This window comes from Hydra vulgaris, chromosome 09 (assembly GCF_038396675.1).
Source record: "Hydra vulgaris chromosome 09, alternate assembly HydraT2T_AEP".
Lineage (NCBI taxonomy): Eukaryota > Metazoa > Cnidaria > Hydrozoa > Anthoathecata > Hydridae > Hydra > Hydra vulgaris.
The window spans coordinates 7,100,001-7,116,529 of NC_088928.1; the positions used below are offsets into that span (position 1 = coordinate 7,100,001).

General features: G+C 26.2%; 1 long non-coding RNA gene across 1 annotated transcript; it reads left to right on the top strand.

Moving 5' to 3' along the window:
- The first annotated feature begins 1,934 nt into the window (after positions 1–1,934).
- LOC136084993 (uncharacterized) lies at positions 1,935–8,569 on the top strand. Its single transcript, XR_010640980.1, has 2 exons — positions 1,935–2,377; positions 8,027–8,569. It is a non-coding gene; the product is annotated as an uncharacterized LOC136084993 (long non-coding RNA).
- Positions 8,570–16,529: the final 7,960 nt, after the last annotated feature.

Below are 16,529 nucleotides of genomic sequence, written 5' to 3' on the forward strand. Positions count from 1 at the left end.
AGTGAGGCGTAAAGCAAAATAAAAATTTGATTAACTTGGAAAAAAAGATAAATTTATGAAAGGGAAATTCCTTTGGAATCTTTTTAGACTGTCGTTGAATATGTTCTTGTCCATCTTTTATAATTCAAAATTTTTCTAAGGAAACTCTTGAAATATAAAGGAGTGAAAATAAAATTCTGATGTAGAATATATTTGCTTGGTGAAAAATATACTCATTTCGATTTTACTTTTAATTTTTAAAATATGATTTCTAATCCGTATTTTTTATTTTTTGCTGCGACAGTATTGCGACGCATGCGCACAGATCATTTTTTTGATTAATTACAAGAAATTCTCAGAATTTTTTTTTTTTTTTTAATTTTAGGTGCTCTAAGAAGACCTTATTTATGTTCTTGTCATAGAGCACCGCGGAAGTGCATTTAACCAGGAAGTTCACGCCTCCTTCCTTACCGTGACGCGAAAATATGTCCAGAGCTCATTTTAAACCTGGATCTCCTGTTTCTATAGCAAGCGCTCTAACCACTGCGCCACGGCCGCACAATTGAATTGTGAATTAAATTGAACAACAGAATTGTTGTCCAAGAAGTTCAAGTTTACATTCAATTTTGTTGATTACTAGAACTATTTATTCGCTTAAATAATTTAAATTATGTTGATTTTTTAACGTCCTATTTAATTAAATTTAGAATGCATTTTCTTTTAATTTTGTAAGAGTCTTTTGGAACCTTAACCTTCTGTCAATGTTTGTATACTCCACTGCGCCAACCCCAAATTTAGTCTTTGAATGGAAATACTTAATCTATTCTTATTTAGGTTATTTGATGTATGCAAACTTCCCTCTTTGAGTCAGTTGATGTAAGTACACTTTGTCCCTTTTTAATAAATAATAGCTGTAATTACCAGACCCGTAAAGCGGGTAATGGTAGGTCAATGTTCCACGCCTATTATATATATACTTATTTTATATATAGTCAATCCATTCCAACAGGTTTAAGTAAATGGCAGAAAATAACACTTCATCTTGGTATTGAGTTAACGAATAATACTTATTACTAAGATTATTACTTAAAACTTTTAATGTAACTTTCTAATTTGTTAACCGGGGTTGAACGCCTAATAATTTTTTAGGGGTGATGGGTATCTTTTTTTGATCCCTTAACCCCGTTTATTAATTTTCAAGAAATATATAATACTTTTGTAATAGTCTTACTTGAAGAAAGAAAATTGCTTCTACGCCTTTGTGAGCAGACTTAACTAAATTGATAACGTGAAGACAATCGTTAGGATTATAAAAATCCCTGATCGTAACTATTTTCATGTTATTAGAAATTTTTAGAAATTAAAAAAACCTGTTCACTAGATTTTAGAAATATTTCCGACCTTCCCATTTATAAATATTCCTGTTTATTTAACAGATGAGATTAATAGAAAGTAGTTGTAATAAAAAAATCGTGATTTTAAATAGGCAGCAGCTATTACTAAAATATTAATAAAAAAAGCAAAACACAAGTATATAAAATTAGAAAAATTTTTATTTACAATAAATTTTAAAAAAAGCAACAAAATGAACAAAAAAAATCTTTTTAACAATGTAGATTACAGCAACGGGCCTGCTCCGTAATCTTTTTTCAAATAAAGTATGAAACATAGTATAAAAATATTATAAAGATATTTGCTCCCCACCCTTTCCTCACTCATATGTTAACCGACGGTTAATTAATGTTAACCGCCACGATTCTATAACAAACTTATCTACAAATTACTGAAATATTTCAACGGAAAAAACACTCATTAATAACTCCAGTTTTATTTTCTTAATAAGAGAAAAAAAAATAATTATAGCAAAAATTTCACAAGCTTTTGTTTTATGAATATTTAATTTGTTTAATAAATAATTTATTTATTATAATGAAGATTATTGTTTATGATGTTAAAGGGGAACTAACTATTGAATAACACTCAAATACGACATAGCGCCACGCAGTGAGATATTTTCATATCTGAACTCAGACGTAAACACACTCGACTGTAATTTTTTAGAGAGTTTAAAAGAAATATGTTTGCACCCGAAAGATATTATAACTAATCATTTAAACTTAATGAAACAAAGCATAATAAGAAGTCTTCGCGAAATTTTTTTTTTTAATTTGGGTAATTTTATGAGTGAACAATTTAGGGAGATTAACGTTAGTAGGCACTTCAGTCCATTTTATAAACTTTTATATTATTAACCTGAAAAGTTACTTTGAATTTTATTGCATTTAAAATGTTAATTTTGTTTCAAAATGGGTTCAATCAATTTTGTAGCACTTCTGGTTGTTAAGAAATTTGCATTTTTATATTTCATGATTTGACATTTTTTTAGACAAAAAAATCCGTAAGTTTAAATTCAGTTTTTATTTGGGATTTTTTTTTTTTGTCATTAGCGTAATTTTTCATGCATGAACTTTTAAACAGAAATAAACAAATAAAATAACGTTTAATTCACAACTGACTAAACTTTAAAACAACAAAAATAATCATGCACATTAATACAATTATTAATAATTTTAATATTAATATAATTATTTAATAAAAATTAGAACATCAAACTGTGAACAATTAAAACACTAGGATGACAAATTTTCAATTATATATAATTAACACATATATATAATTGAAAATTATATTATATATAATTAATAATATATAATTAACAATTTTTTTTTTTTTTACAATTAAATTGCAAAACAAGCTTTTGCAATACCTTTCCATTTCCAAGGTCAAAAAACGATGGAAAAGTCTTTAAAGATTTTCTTCAGTCTCATAGACTGACATCAAACAAAGTTTTTTTTTAAACTAGGGGTTAACTTGTTTATTCTAAGAACTATATCTGTACACCAAATATATTTTTTAGTGTTGACTTTCATAATTTTATGTTGAATAAATTTCCCAACAAGATAATTAAGATAATTAAAAACATTAGGCAAGACGTTTATTTTTTGTTGATTGGCTAACTGAGACAGTCTTGCATTCTTCAATTTTCCGCATAACTTTTCTTTTTGTTGCAAAATCAAAATATCTCATTCCTTTTTTTCTTTAAGAGAAATCTTTCTCTCAATGGGCTCTGGAAAACTCCTTGTTCTAATAATTGATTGCAAATTACTGAATAGCTCATAGTTTTTAAAGTCTATTCTCTTACCACCAAGCATTTTAGTTTTGTAAAAATATTTAGGTTCACATTTTGCTTCCATAACATACCTATAAAAATCCAACTGTGCTCCTAAAATTTTTTTGGTTTTTAAGGTGTCACCTAACAATAGATATTCATCATCTGCTTCTTTTGAAGTAAACCACACCTTTGTTCTTAATTTTGACAACTCATTTACCAATTTAGCTTTTTTAAAGAAAGCTTTATTTTCAACTGCTTTTTTAGCTTTATGTTTTTCAGACAATCTTCCACTCATTTCAAACTTTAATTCTAAACGACGTTGTTTGTATTTATCTTTCATTTTATTAAAGTTACTTGAAACTTTTTTAAGCAACAAGTCATGCTCATCCAAAGTCTTTTTATCCAACCTTTCTGACGCTTTGTTTGTTATTAGGACATTAATGCATCATTTCCAGCCATTTTAAGTAATCCGAAAGATAAACTACTTCTATTTGTGGTAGTAACTTGGAAATTTTGAAAATGTCTATGGTGTTTAGTGGCAACGTCATTGTGAAGATAATTGCCTGAATTACTTTCTACAGTATGTACCATTTCTTCCCCAACTTGAAGCTGAGCAAGTGCTAATGCTTCAGTCATAAACCGAGATTTTGTACCAATTGAGGGAAGCTTTTCTTTTTCTAACTTTGCTAGTTTTTTCAAAACAATTGTGATAACCTCATTAACTTTATTCATGCTGACATTCAAAGAAACTAATTTCATAATAACCTCTCTTATATCATTAGAATACCTTCCATTTTGAAATGTAATTACTTTGCGATCAAGGAGAAAACAATTTAAAGTGTTCAAATCTTTATTTTCTTTGTATAATAATATTTCTTCAATGTTAGGATAGTCAATATCTTTTTTAGTTTTATTTAAACTATTTGAAGAAAACTTTTCATGTTTATTTATTACCATGCTATACTTCAATTTTTTGCATGCAATTCTTTTTTCCTCACGAAGGAGTGGAACTTTTAACTGTTTTATTAAGGTTTGTAATGACTTTATTATACTAATCTTTCAATTCTTTTATTTCCTTGTTTTGTTTCTTTTTTAATCGTCGAATCTTTAATTACTTGCATGTAATAATTTATATGCCATTCTTGAGTCGTTAGATGTAAGTGTTTTTTTCATATTACTATTATGAACTTTAGCAGATTTGAACATATTTTGACAATCGGATAAAGCAAGTTTTTATCTTTCAAAACAATTTTTGAGGTTTGATGTTTCAATTTTCTTTTTTTACCTTTTGTTTTATTGTTCTCAATTAATATACATACTTAAACGTTATTTTCTGAAATAGGCGGTATAAAGGACATTAGCTTATATATACATCTCTTTTTTAATGTTTTTTTTTTTAACGATTTAAATTTATCTATAACAATTTTATTTTGTTGTACAAACTCAAATTATTTTCGGTTACTGAAAACAAATTTGAAAATTCGAGCACACCGTTTTCAAACATTTATCATTCAAGTATAGATACCAATCATATAACTCTTTATTATTCATTATACTGAAGCTAATTTTATATAAATATTGATATCAATATATTTAATAATATAATAATAAGTCATTATTATATTTGCCGAAATATTGAAATAATATTAAGACGGACGGAAAGGAAGAAGTGGATGGGATTTCCCAGGTTTTCAACTTAAATTTAAAATATCGGCTGAAGAACTGAAAATCAGTCAGAACTTGGTTTTTTTAAAGGTATTTTAGACCAACCAATTCATCACAAAACCAAAAAAAAAAATACACAGAAACAACGAGAAATGGTTATATATTACTTTAAAGGGTGCTAGAACGCAAATAAAATAATTTTAAGCTAAGATAATTACCAAAACATTATTAAAATTGTTCCTACAGTCAGATAAACATTTATTAAAAAATCTAGCAGATGTTTTATGAAAGTATAATCATTTTACTTTTCGTCAATGCTTTTACTATGGCATGAAAAATAAAAAAATTTTTCTAAATCTATTCTAAAAAAGTATACTTTATATATAAAAAACTATCTACGGAATTTGTCACGTGACTGAAGTACCTAACGTTAGACTAAGAAAATCTAATTTTAACAAATCTTTGTAAACAATTCAAAATAACAAAATGTTTATAAGACATTTTTATCTTCTCGATAACTTTATTTGAGAATCGGCTACACAAAGAAATTTTAAAGACAATATTTATTTGCAAGAATATTGAAACTGTTCACTTTATTGTTAAGTTTCTATCTTCATCAATGAAAGAATAATACAATCTTCGAAATCAATTTAGATCAATGATATTGAAATAAAAAAGGAATTAAATTTGTTAAAAGAAAAAATAAGTGTACGAAACGAGCATTTTCAAGACCTAAAAGTATCTAACTACAAACTTTTATTACTTAAGGAATCAACATAGCCAAGTTATAAATAGCAGTTCTAATAATGGTAGAAGGAAAAATTCCCCCGGGAATAATCCCCCGTCCAAAGCGGACGTACTTTGTCGAGATTTTAAGGACGAATTACGACGTCTGACGGACGTCGAAACAAAACTTATGGCCATCATATTCCGACACGTCACCAAAAGCTAGGAAGTATTACTTTTTTAAAGTTAAAAATTTATTTATTTAAATACAGTTTAGGTATTTATTTTGGCTTTACGCGTTTTAACAAGTCGCCAACAAATATCTCGATATTGCCTACGTAAAAACCATCTTTTTCTGATACGAACGTTTCTGATAAAACAAGCAAAACTTAGAACTATTTTTCATTTATGTTTAAATGTTATTAAAACTTTTTTATTCTTCATAACAAAATTGAATAAAAACTTCGCAAGGTAGTTTTAGTGTGTAAACTAACATACTTTTAAACATTTGTATAACGTTGTGGCCAAAAACTTCCTATTTCATTTTATCCCATCTTTACTGAAACAGCTTTGCAAATGATGTGTCATCATGTTGTCCAACACATTTTTTATCTGGTGCAAAGTAATCTCTATCTTGTGTTAAGTTTGAGGAAAGACAATAATAACTATAATATAATTTTGGAAATTGGGGAAAGATAATAATAATTATAATATAATTTTGGAAGTTGGGGAAAGACAACAATAACTATAATATAATTTTGGAAGTTAGGAAAAGACAATAATAATTATAGTATAACTTTGGAAATTGGGAAAAGACAATAATAATTATAATATAACTTTGGAAATTGGGAAAAGACAATAATAATTATAGTACAATTTTGGAAATTGGGGAAAGACAATAAAAATTCTTCATCAAATTTCAAATCAAAAAAACTTTGTTTTTAGTTTATAGCTGTTTTTTTAACGGTAACATTTTAAACTATTAAATTTACTTTTTAATAAGTTAAAAAAAAACAAAAAACTACCCACCAAAACCTGCTTTACTTGTGAATTTTTTTTTCTCATCAAACTTTGCTAATGTATCTATTGGTTCTCTTAAAATATCATTAGTTGTGAGCCTATTGGGTCCTGCATCAAATCTACTGTATTTAAACAACAATATCAATCTAATATTTCAAATATTAGTGTAAATGTTAACATTTAAAAATATCATTTGTTATGTTTGTTGTTTTCATGTACCACATTAAATAAACATGGTTGATATCGGCAAAACAAACAAACCAAAAACGTCTCGTTTTGCCCCGCAACATGTTGGCATCAAAATTTAGTAATTTTCTGGCAATAAGTGTATAGAAATGAAATATCAATGTATGGAAATGATAGAGCAATGTCTACAGGTGATAGTAAAGCACAAACTTTAAATTTTTTTCCACGGCATGAGATCAAAAACTACTAAGAAAAATAATAACAACAACGCATCGAAATTCATAATTGTCACATAGCCAAGAGATGAAATGGTTGTCCTACTTTTCATCTTCTTTATTTCAACTTGACTCAAAATATTTTTTGTAACAATAAATGATTTTAGAACACTACTAAACTTTTAAAAATCATTAAAACAATAAATTATGAGGTTAGGATCATTATAAATACAATCTGTCTCATTTTGCACCGCTGTCTCATTTTGCCCGTCTTACCTTATATGCTTTTGACATTTACTTATAGTATTGCTTATACTATTAGTATAAGTAATACTGTAGTCTTAATCTTATTATATGCCTTTGACTAAAGCTTAGTCATCATCATTGTGTCATTCTTCAATGAATTTTATTTATTCGTGGAACAAAAAGATGCTAATACAGTGAGATTGTAGAAATGGCAGCCTAAACAGATTGAAACACTTGGTACAGTGCACTTACAGTTTTGTTTACTTAGCGTATTTTATTTTTAAAAATGTAGCACAAAAAAAAATTACTCCGAGTTGGCAAACCATAAATCAAAATAACACCATACGTACCTTTAATCAATCATTTTAGAACTGAATAATTCTGCGACAATTACATTTAGATATTTTGTGTCAAAGTCTTAAAGTCTTTTCTAAACGCAATAAAAGATTAGTAATTCCCTTACTAAATTAACAAAATACACAATTAACAAAGTTTATTAAAAATTACTAAAAAGTTGTTAACAAATTTTCTTATCCAACTGCTAATCTCTCATATATTTTTTCATTAGCAATAAGCATATATACACACACTAATATTTTTTTTCTATTTGTGTATTGATGATTATAGTTTACTATAATTTTTTTTTTTTTTTACAACTTTTTTCAAATGTGCATAAAACTACTTTTATTAATTTTCATTGTTAATTTATTAAAGCACAGGAGTGAGCATTTTTAAAAGTTAGTTTATATCTAATCTTAATTTAACTTTTTTTTTTTTTTGTATCTTGGAATTAGTTACAAATAGTTTCTTTTTTTAGCATCACAGACAGATAAATTGAACGACCCTAAAAGAAGTAAAAAATGAGTTATATGCATTAAACATCTAATATGAAAAAGACCGATTGACCAATAGTAATATGCAAAATTTAAATAGTTAAATAATTCTACAACTGACTTTATGACTGTTGATAAATTTGTTCAAAAAAATTTAAGACAAAAGGAGTCATTATGAAAAATGAATAAGAATAATCAAGAAATAGTTACAAAAAAAACTCTGCTTTATGTCATGGCATTTTTATCAGGCAAAAAATCTCTCGCATTATTTCAATATAATTAAGTTTATTTTTTTTTATTTGTTGTTATCACATACAAATATTCCACTTTTACACGTAATAGAAACTGTATGTATAGTGTGTATGTTCATATTTTAAAACTTTAGTTTTATATACAGTTATTTTATCTCATGTTTGTATTAAGCTTATATATATGTCATACAATTTTTAATTTATATATATATAGTTTTTTGTTTGTTTCATGCATATAGCACTTGTATATATAGTGTACTATAAACAAAATATTTATATTTGAGTTTTTTCTCAAGTGCAACCCAACCCTCAGCTAGACCTTCATGTTTAGCTCATTCCATATATTTAATTTCCGTATGAGTTTTTTTTTTATACAAACCAATTAGATTTGTGTTTACAAAGTTATATTCGGAGTGTACAAACATCAATTTTTTCAAAAGAAAATGACTTTATGTAATCTTCTTTTAAAACCTTTTAGCAAAAAGTAGTACCAAGAGTTATGCGTGGTAAGTTGCATGGTACTACTTTTCTGTTATTTTTAAAACAAATTTAGTAAATATGTTTTCGCTACGTCCGTAACTAAATGAATTTTAAAACCTTGTAAAACTTAGCAAGTGGGAAAAAAATTTTCAAAAATAACCGCTGCACAGTGGAAAATAGTACTACAAAATCGTACCATAAATGTTTTTTGTTCAAATTTCAATTTCACTTCTAAAATTTTTTTTTATTTTTTTTAATAGTTTAATAGTCAATCTTTACTATAATGTAGGAATTTTACCTAGTTTTATGTAAAAAGATTATTTTTGAAGCCCTAACGTTTCATATTTTTGAAAATTTTCAATTTAAACTTATTTGCTTCATAACTTTAAAAGTTATTTTCTATAAAACTTTTTATGAATAAGTATATACATACATACATACATACATACATACATACATACATACATACATACATACATACATACATACATACATACATACATACATACATACATACATACATACATACATACATACATACATACATACATACATACATACATACATACATACATACATACATACATACATACATACATACATACATACATACATACATACATACATACATACATACATACATACATACATACATACATACATACATACATACATACATACATACATACATACATACATACATACATACATACATACATACATACATATACACACAAACATATACACATAGATGTACATACGCATACACGCACATACACATATTCTTTTCTTTTAAAGTAAATATTTCTTTTAAAATAAAGATATTTTATTGTCCAAATTTTTTATGTGGTTTTTCCATGAGAGATTTTCATCAATATAAACGCCTAAAAGTTTGGTAAAGCTTACTTTTTTTTATTAGAGTATTGTCAAATAAAAGGCATGTCGTTTGGCAGTAAGTGTTTTTTAAAATGAGGGTGGAAGAAAATCCACTTGGTTTTATCGATATAGAGAGATAATTTATTTGTCTTGAACCAATCAGAGATTTTAATTAGTTCGTTGTTCATGTTTTCAAATAGATAATTTATGTTGTAGTGAGATAAAAACAGATTAGTGTCATCTGCGAACATAATGGTCATTAAATTTGAGGCTTTATAGAGATCATTGATGTAAATAAGAAATAGTAAGGGTTCCTAAAATTAATCCATGTGGTACTCCGCATGTTATTTCAAGCAAATTTCTATGCCAATTTAAATCAACGTAGACATATTGCTTGCGATTACTGAGATAGTTTGTAATCCATTTTAGAACACGATCAGTTATTCCATAACATTGCAACTTTTTTATGAGAATTTCATGATCTGTGGTCCAAATGCTTTTGCTAAATTTATGAAAACTCCTAAAGTATATTGGGAATTTTCCAATGATTTAGTTATACTTCTTGAAAACTGGATAACTGCAAGTTCCGTTGAATTTTTTTTTTCAAAACCATATTGATTGTTATATATGAGATTATTATTTAATAGGTGATTATATATTCTATTATAAAAAATTCTTTCTAAAACTTTAAGAAAACGGAAAGAATGGATATAGGACGGTAATTGTTAGTATTAGTTAAATCTCCTCCTTAAAATATTGGCATAACCTTTGCTATTTTTAATTGATTAGGAAAAATTCCTTGTCTGATGGATTATAAAAATATCTTAAAAAGAATATTTTTTTAAGACATCATATGAATAACAATGTTTCCATTTATATCATCATGGCCAACGGCTTTGTTAGGTTTGAGCTTTTTAAAAGCACATTCAAGTTCATCAAAAGTAAGATCAAAGGAGTTAAGATGTGATGTTAGGAAGAAAGAAAGATATTTTCTAAAATTATTAATTGGTTGAATTTTTTTTGGCTAGGTTTTGGCCAACAGATATAAAATATTTATTTTGTTTAGCAGCCATCCTTTCTTGATTAATTAAGAACTCTTTGATTATTTTAATCGCTTTGGGCAAAGACATTTTTGTTTTGTTACTGCCTGTAATTTCTTGAAGGAATTTCCCAAGTGCGTTTAGAATTTGGTTTATATTTTTCTAGAAAATTAGTATCGTATTTATATTTAAGATTTTTTCTTTGTCGCTCAAAGGTTTTAGCGTAGTTTTTATGAACAGTTTTACTTTTTTGATTTTAAATATTTAATATATAGTTTTTGATTTTAAATATTTTATATATCGTTTAAATATTTTAAATATTTAATATATAGTTTTTATGAACAGTTTTACTTTTTTGATTTTTAAATACTTAATATATAGTTTTTGTTTAATTTTCGAAGATTTTCTTAGTTCCTAGGTGATCCATGGTGGTCCACGTTTTTTGGCTTAAGATTAATCTTTATTTGTGGGAAATTTGATTCGAATATTTCAAAGAATGTTTAAAAAAAAGTATTGCAGACTAAGTTTACATCATCTAGAATATTAATATGTTCCCAATGTAGTAAAGTTAGTTGTTCCTTAAATGATGTTAAATTTACTTCATTAAAATACGTTTAATACGAAGAATATTGGAAAAATGATCTGAGATATCGTTTTTAATTATTTTATATATATATATATATATATATATATATATATATATATATATATATATATATATATATATATATATATATATATATAAACTATGTTAGTGTATTCTACAGAGTGCTCAATGTTCTAAAAGAACAGAGCAATAATAAATTAGTAAAAACACTTATCTTTTTATATTTTTTTTATATTTTTTTTTTTTAGCTGACATATATATTTAGACAGCATAGTCTCTTTTGAGTATTTTTTATGTTTAAAAGATTGTTTGTGATTGGCATAACGTTTTTTCCATTTGCCCTCGGTTAAGCCAATATAATGTTTATCAGGGTTGTTTTGCGAGGAAACAATGCATTTGTAAATAATATTTTTTGATAACCATTTGCCATTCATAGGGCAGTCAAGTTTTTGCTTGCAGTTACAATTTTCAGTATTTTTTCTTTGGGAAATTCATTTTTATTAATCAATGCAAAATTATGGCCTTATAAATTATAATTCTTTCAATATTTTTTGTACAGCTATAGCTTACTTTAATAGTGTTTCTGTTAAAAACTTTGTGCAATTTAGAGGGAGGGAAATTTTTGTCAGCTAATTTTAAAAACGCTTTTCCAATGTTTGTTGAAACATTTTTGCTGTACGGAGGGTTGAACCAAATTATGTTTCTATTTCTATTTCGCACTTTTGCAATTTTTGTTTCAAATTTAAGCTCGAAATTTTTAAATCCGCTTTTTATAAGAGCATCTTCATACACGCGTTTGGACGAGTTAAAAATATTTTCATTAGAGGAGTTTTGATTAAGTCTATTATTAATCGAAATGGGAATTTATTTTAAGATTTGAGGGGGATGATTCGAATTTATATTAATATACGATAATTCATCATTAGGTTTTTTATAAGGCCTATAAGAATTTTCCGAGAGGTTAAATGTGACATCAAGAAAACTCACAATTTTTAAATTAATGTTTATTTTAATTTGGAAGCCAATGTTTTCGAAAAATTCTAAATGTTTTTTCTGACTTTGTCAAGTTGAGGCCCTGATTTTTTTTTGCATTATTATTAGGCCATCATCGCGGTACAAGCCTAATTGATTAAAATGAACTATTTTAGCTAGGGAATTTAAAATATATAAGCCTACAAATTCGCAAATTTCTGCTCCGTCGTAACTTCCCATTGTTACATCAAAGCATTCGTGCGTGGTTTTTTTCTTCCACGTTACGTTATTAAAATAGAGTAAAATTTTTCTGCAATGTTTAATTAGACGAATAGTTTCGTCTGGAATTTCGGTGTGAGTTTTTCCAAATTCTATTGTTTTATCTAAAATTTCTGCAGTAAAATTTCTGCTCCCCTATGAATGGCAAATGGTTATCAAAAAATATTATTTACAAATGCATTGTTTCCTCGCAAACAACCCTGATAAACATTATATTGGCTTAACCGAGGGCAAATGGAAAAAACGTTATGCCAATCACAAACAATCTTTTAAACATAAAAAATACTCAAAAGAAACTATGCTGTCTAAATATATATATCAGCTGAAAAAAAAAATATTAATTTTAAGTTAAACTGGTCTATCCTAAAAACTGCGCCTGCCTATAATAACATTTCCAAAAAATGTATTCTATGTTCACAAGAAAAATTTGAAATTGTTACTCATTTAGATCAAGAAAATTTACTGAATAAAAAATCAGAATTAATTTCTAAATGCAAACATGAAAATAAGTTCCTTTTAAAAAATTATAAAAACAAATGACTAGTCCAAATTTATCCTAATTCTAAAGAATTCTTTTCATGATTTTTTAATTATCTAATAAAGCAACTTCCTGGTTGCAAAATACTGCAGTTATTACATAATTAATTATAACAATTCCCAACTTCCTGTGAAATAATAATTTTTCGATAATTTGAAAACTTTTTTTATGTTTAGACACTCTTCCTTATGAACCTACTGATGGTGAAACACAGGGTAGAAGAAATCAAAAATTAGATTAGTGTTTTTACTAATTTATATATATATATATATATATATATATATATATATATATATATATATATATATATATATATATATATATATATATATATATATATATATATATATATATATGTATATATATATATATATATATATATATATATATATATATATATATATATATATATATATATATAAAGGGGCTATTCTAGACCGTTTTCGACTGCGCCGACCGTTTTTGGGTGCCGTCCACACTCAGAAATTAAGCCTTTTTTTTTCCCCGGCAGATATTTTTTTTTTGCGAAAAAAATGCACATAACGCAAATTTTCTAACGGTAGACGCCGGCACGGAGGTTACCGTCGCCCAATTTATTTTCCTAGAATAGCCCCTATGTATAATAAATTGGTAAGAAGAAGTAACTTTTTTTTTTTTGTAATTTAGGTATTGCAAGGCTATACTTGACAACAACCGCAACAGTCTCCAACTATAAGCCAATATAAAATATATTTTATAGCAGCATGTTCTAAGAAGAATTTTTTTTATATTTTTAATTTATTTTTTTTCAGTTTACATTATTTACACGTCGTGTAATATAAACATATAAACTTGGAATCTGGAAGAAGATCATATTCGATCTTGTCGCCAGAGTCATATAAAAATTACAATATAAATATAATATAAAGTAATACAGGTAGTTTGTAACAAAATAACAATCCAAAACATTTGAAAAAATAAATGGGTAAAATAATATATCAAAAATATTTCAATATATTATCTGTTAAAAAAATAATATTCTTTAACTTGTTTTTAAAAACAGAAAAAGAGATCGATGAATCTAAAGTAGGCCGGACAATTTTATTCCAGAGATAAGGTGCTCAGTAATCTATAGAAAATTGATTAAACTTTGTTTGACAAAAGGGTTCTTTTAAATAGCTATTATTTCGCAAACTATATTTATTCTTTACTTTAAATGTAAATAGATCTTTAAAAAATTTAATAATGGGTTGTTCATACAACAAAACGTAAAACATAAAGTATTATACGAGTTAAGTTCATAAACGTTTAATAAATATAAATCTTTGAATAAAGGTTTTGTGTTTGAAAAACGATTTAAAAAATATACTATTCGCATTGCATGTTTCTGACGGCGGTAAAGACGTTGCAACTTACTTCTACCTGTGATTCCCCAGGCAATATTTGCATAGTTTATATAGCTATGAATAAATGAGAAGTATAGTTGTTTTAAATTATTTTTATTTGAATAATTTCTGGGCTTATAGAGGATTTCAATACTTTTTGCAACTTTTTTTGGTATATAATCAATATGAGTTTTCCATGTCTTTTTTCGCCAAGATAAATAGATAAAATAATCAAGGAATTTTAAGACGAAATCTTTTTTAATTTCTATTTTATCAATATAAAATTTAGGTAATTCATTAGACAAATATCGTTTTTTTGTTGAGAAGTGGAAAGAAACCACTTTGTTTTGTCAATATTTAAGGTTAGTTTATTGCATTTAAACCAAGTAGAAATTTGTATAAGTTCTTTATTCATATTTAAAAAAAGTTTGTTAATGTCTTTGTTTGATAAAAATAAATTGATATCGTCTGCAAACACGATGCTCATAAGGTTCGAGGCGTTATTTAGATCGTTGATGTATGCTAAAAAGAGAAGTGGACCAAAGATAGAACTCTGTGAAACATCACATTTATTTCCATTAATGTTTTATTTTGAAGATCAATAGGAAACAATTCTTCTCCGTGGTAGACGAATTGCTTTCTATTTGACAAGTAGCTTTTATACCATTTGATCAATTTACCTGTTATTCCGTAGAACTCAAGTTTTTTATGTGACAATTTATCAAAAGCCTTTGATAAATTGATAAAAACACCAAGTGTATATTGCAATTTAGCAAAAGAATTTGATACTTCACGTGTAAACTGAATGATAGCTTGTTCAGTTGAACTATTTTTTTGAAATCCAAATTGATTTTTATATAGTAAATTATTTGAAATTAGGTAGTTGTATGTCTTTTCGAAGATGATTTTTTCTAATATTTTTGAAAACGTAGGAAGGATAGAAATAAGGCGATAATTATTGATGTTTGATTTTTCTCCGTCTTTATAAATCGGGATAACTTTGGCAATTTTTAATAGAATTATATTTACTAATTAGATTACTTATATTTCAAAATTTAAAAAAATCATTTTTAGAATTGTTTAATGCTGGTTTTTACTAAATCTTAAGTTTAAAAAATTAATTTACATAAAGGTTTTTTGTTTTTAATAATAGGAATGTCCATTTTTTAAAATAATTTTTTGGTAAATATCAATTTGATATTATTTTATCATTTTGAGAGTATAATCTCAAGATATAACTGAAAAATGGAAGGATGAGCCATGCAGACCTACTATGATCCATACACTTGTTATATTATTATGTATTCTTTTAAATCAATACAAGTTTAGTGCAAAATGTCTGTACCGATAGAAACCACACGCAGACAACCTTCGATATTGATTGGTATATTAAAATTTCATTTTTACATGGTTTCCACTTACTATGACTGTGAGTTTGAAAACACGCTCAAACTGGCAATCGGGAGATTTTTGATCAAAAATTAATGCCTTGAAACGGGTTCTACAAGCGCCCCTGAATTTAATAACTACTAATTATACATAATATATATATAAACAACATTAAAATGTATTCTACAAAATAGAGTGCTTAATTTTCTTAAAAAAACAGCAATTATAAATTAGTAGAAAATCACTTAACAAAACTTTTTTTCATTTAACACTGTGTTTCATCAATAAAGACTCATCAGAAATGAATGGTCAAATTAATAAAACTTCAATTTTGAACCAAAAATTAAATTACAGGAAGTCGCAAATGTCTTAACTACTGTAAATTTTCACACATTTGTGGAATTTGCTGACACTGTTATAAAAAGAATTCTTTAGAAATGATTACTTATGCTTTTTTATTAAATAGGTATTTTTTAAAAGGGGGATTTAATGTAACTATTATTTGAGCTCATTTATTTTTATAGTTTTTTAGGAGAAACTTATTTTCGTGCCTACATTTAGAAATCAATTCCGATTTTTTTTAATAAGCATTCTTGGTTTGCATGTGTAATTATTTCAAATTTTTCTTGTATACATAGTATGCATTTTTTGGAAATATTGTTATATGCAGGCGCTGTTTTAAGGATGGACC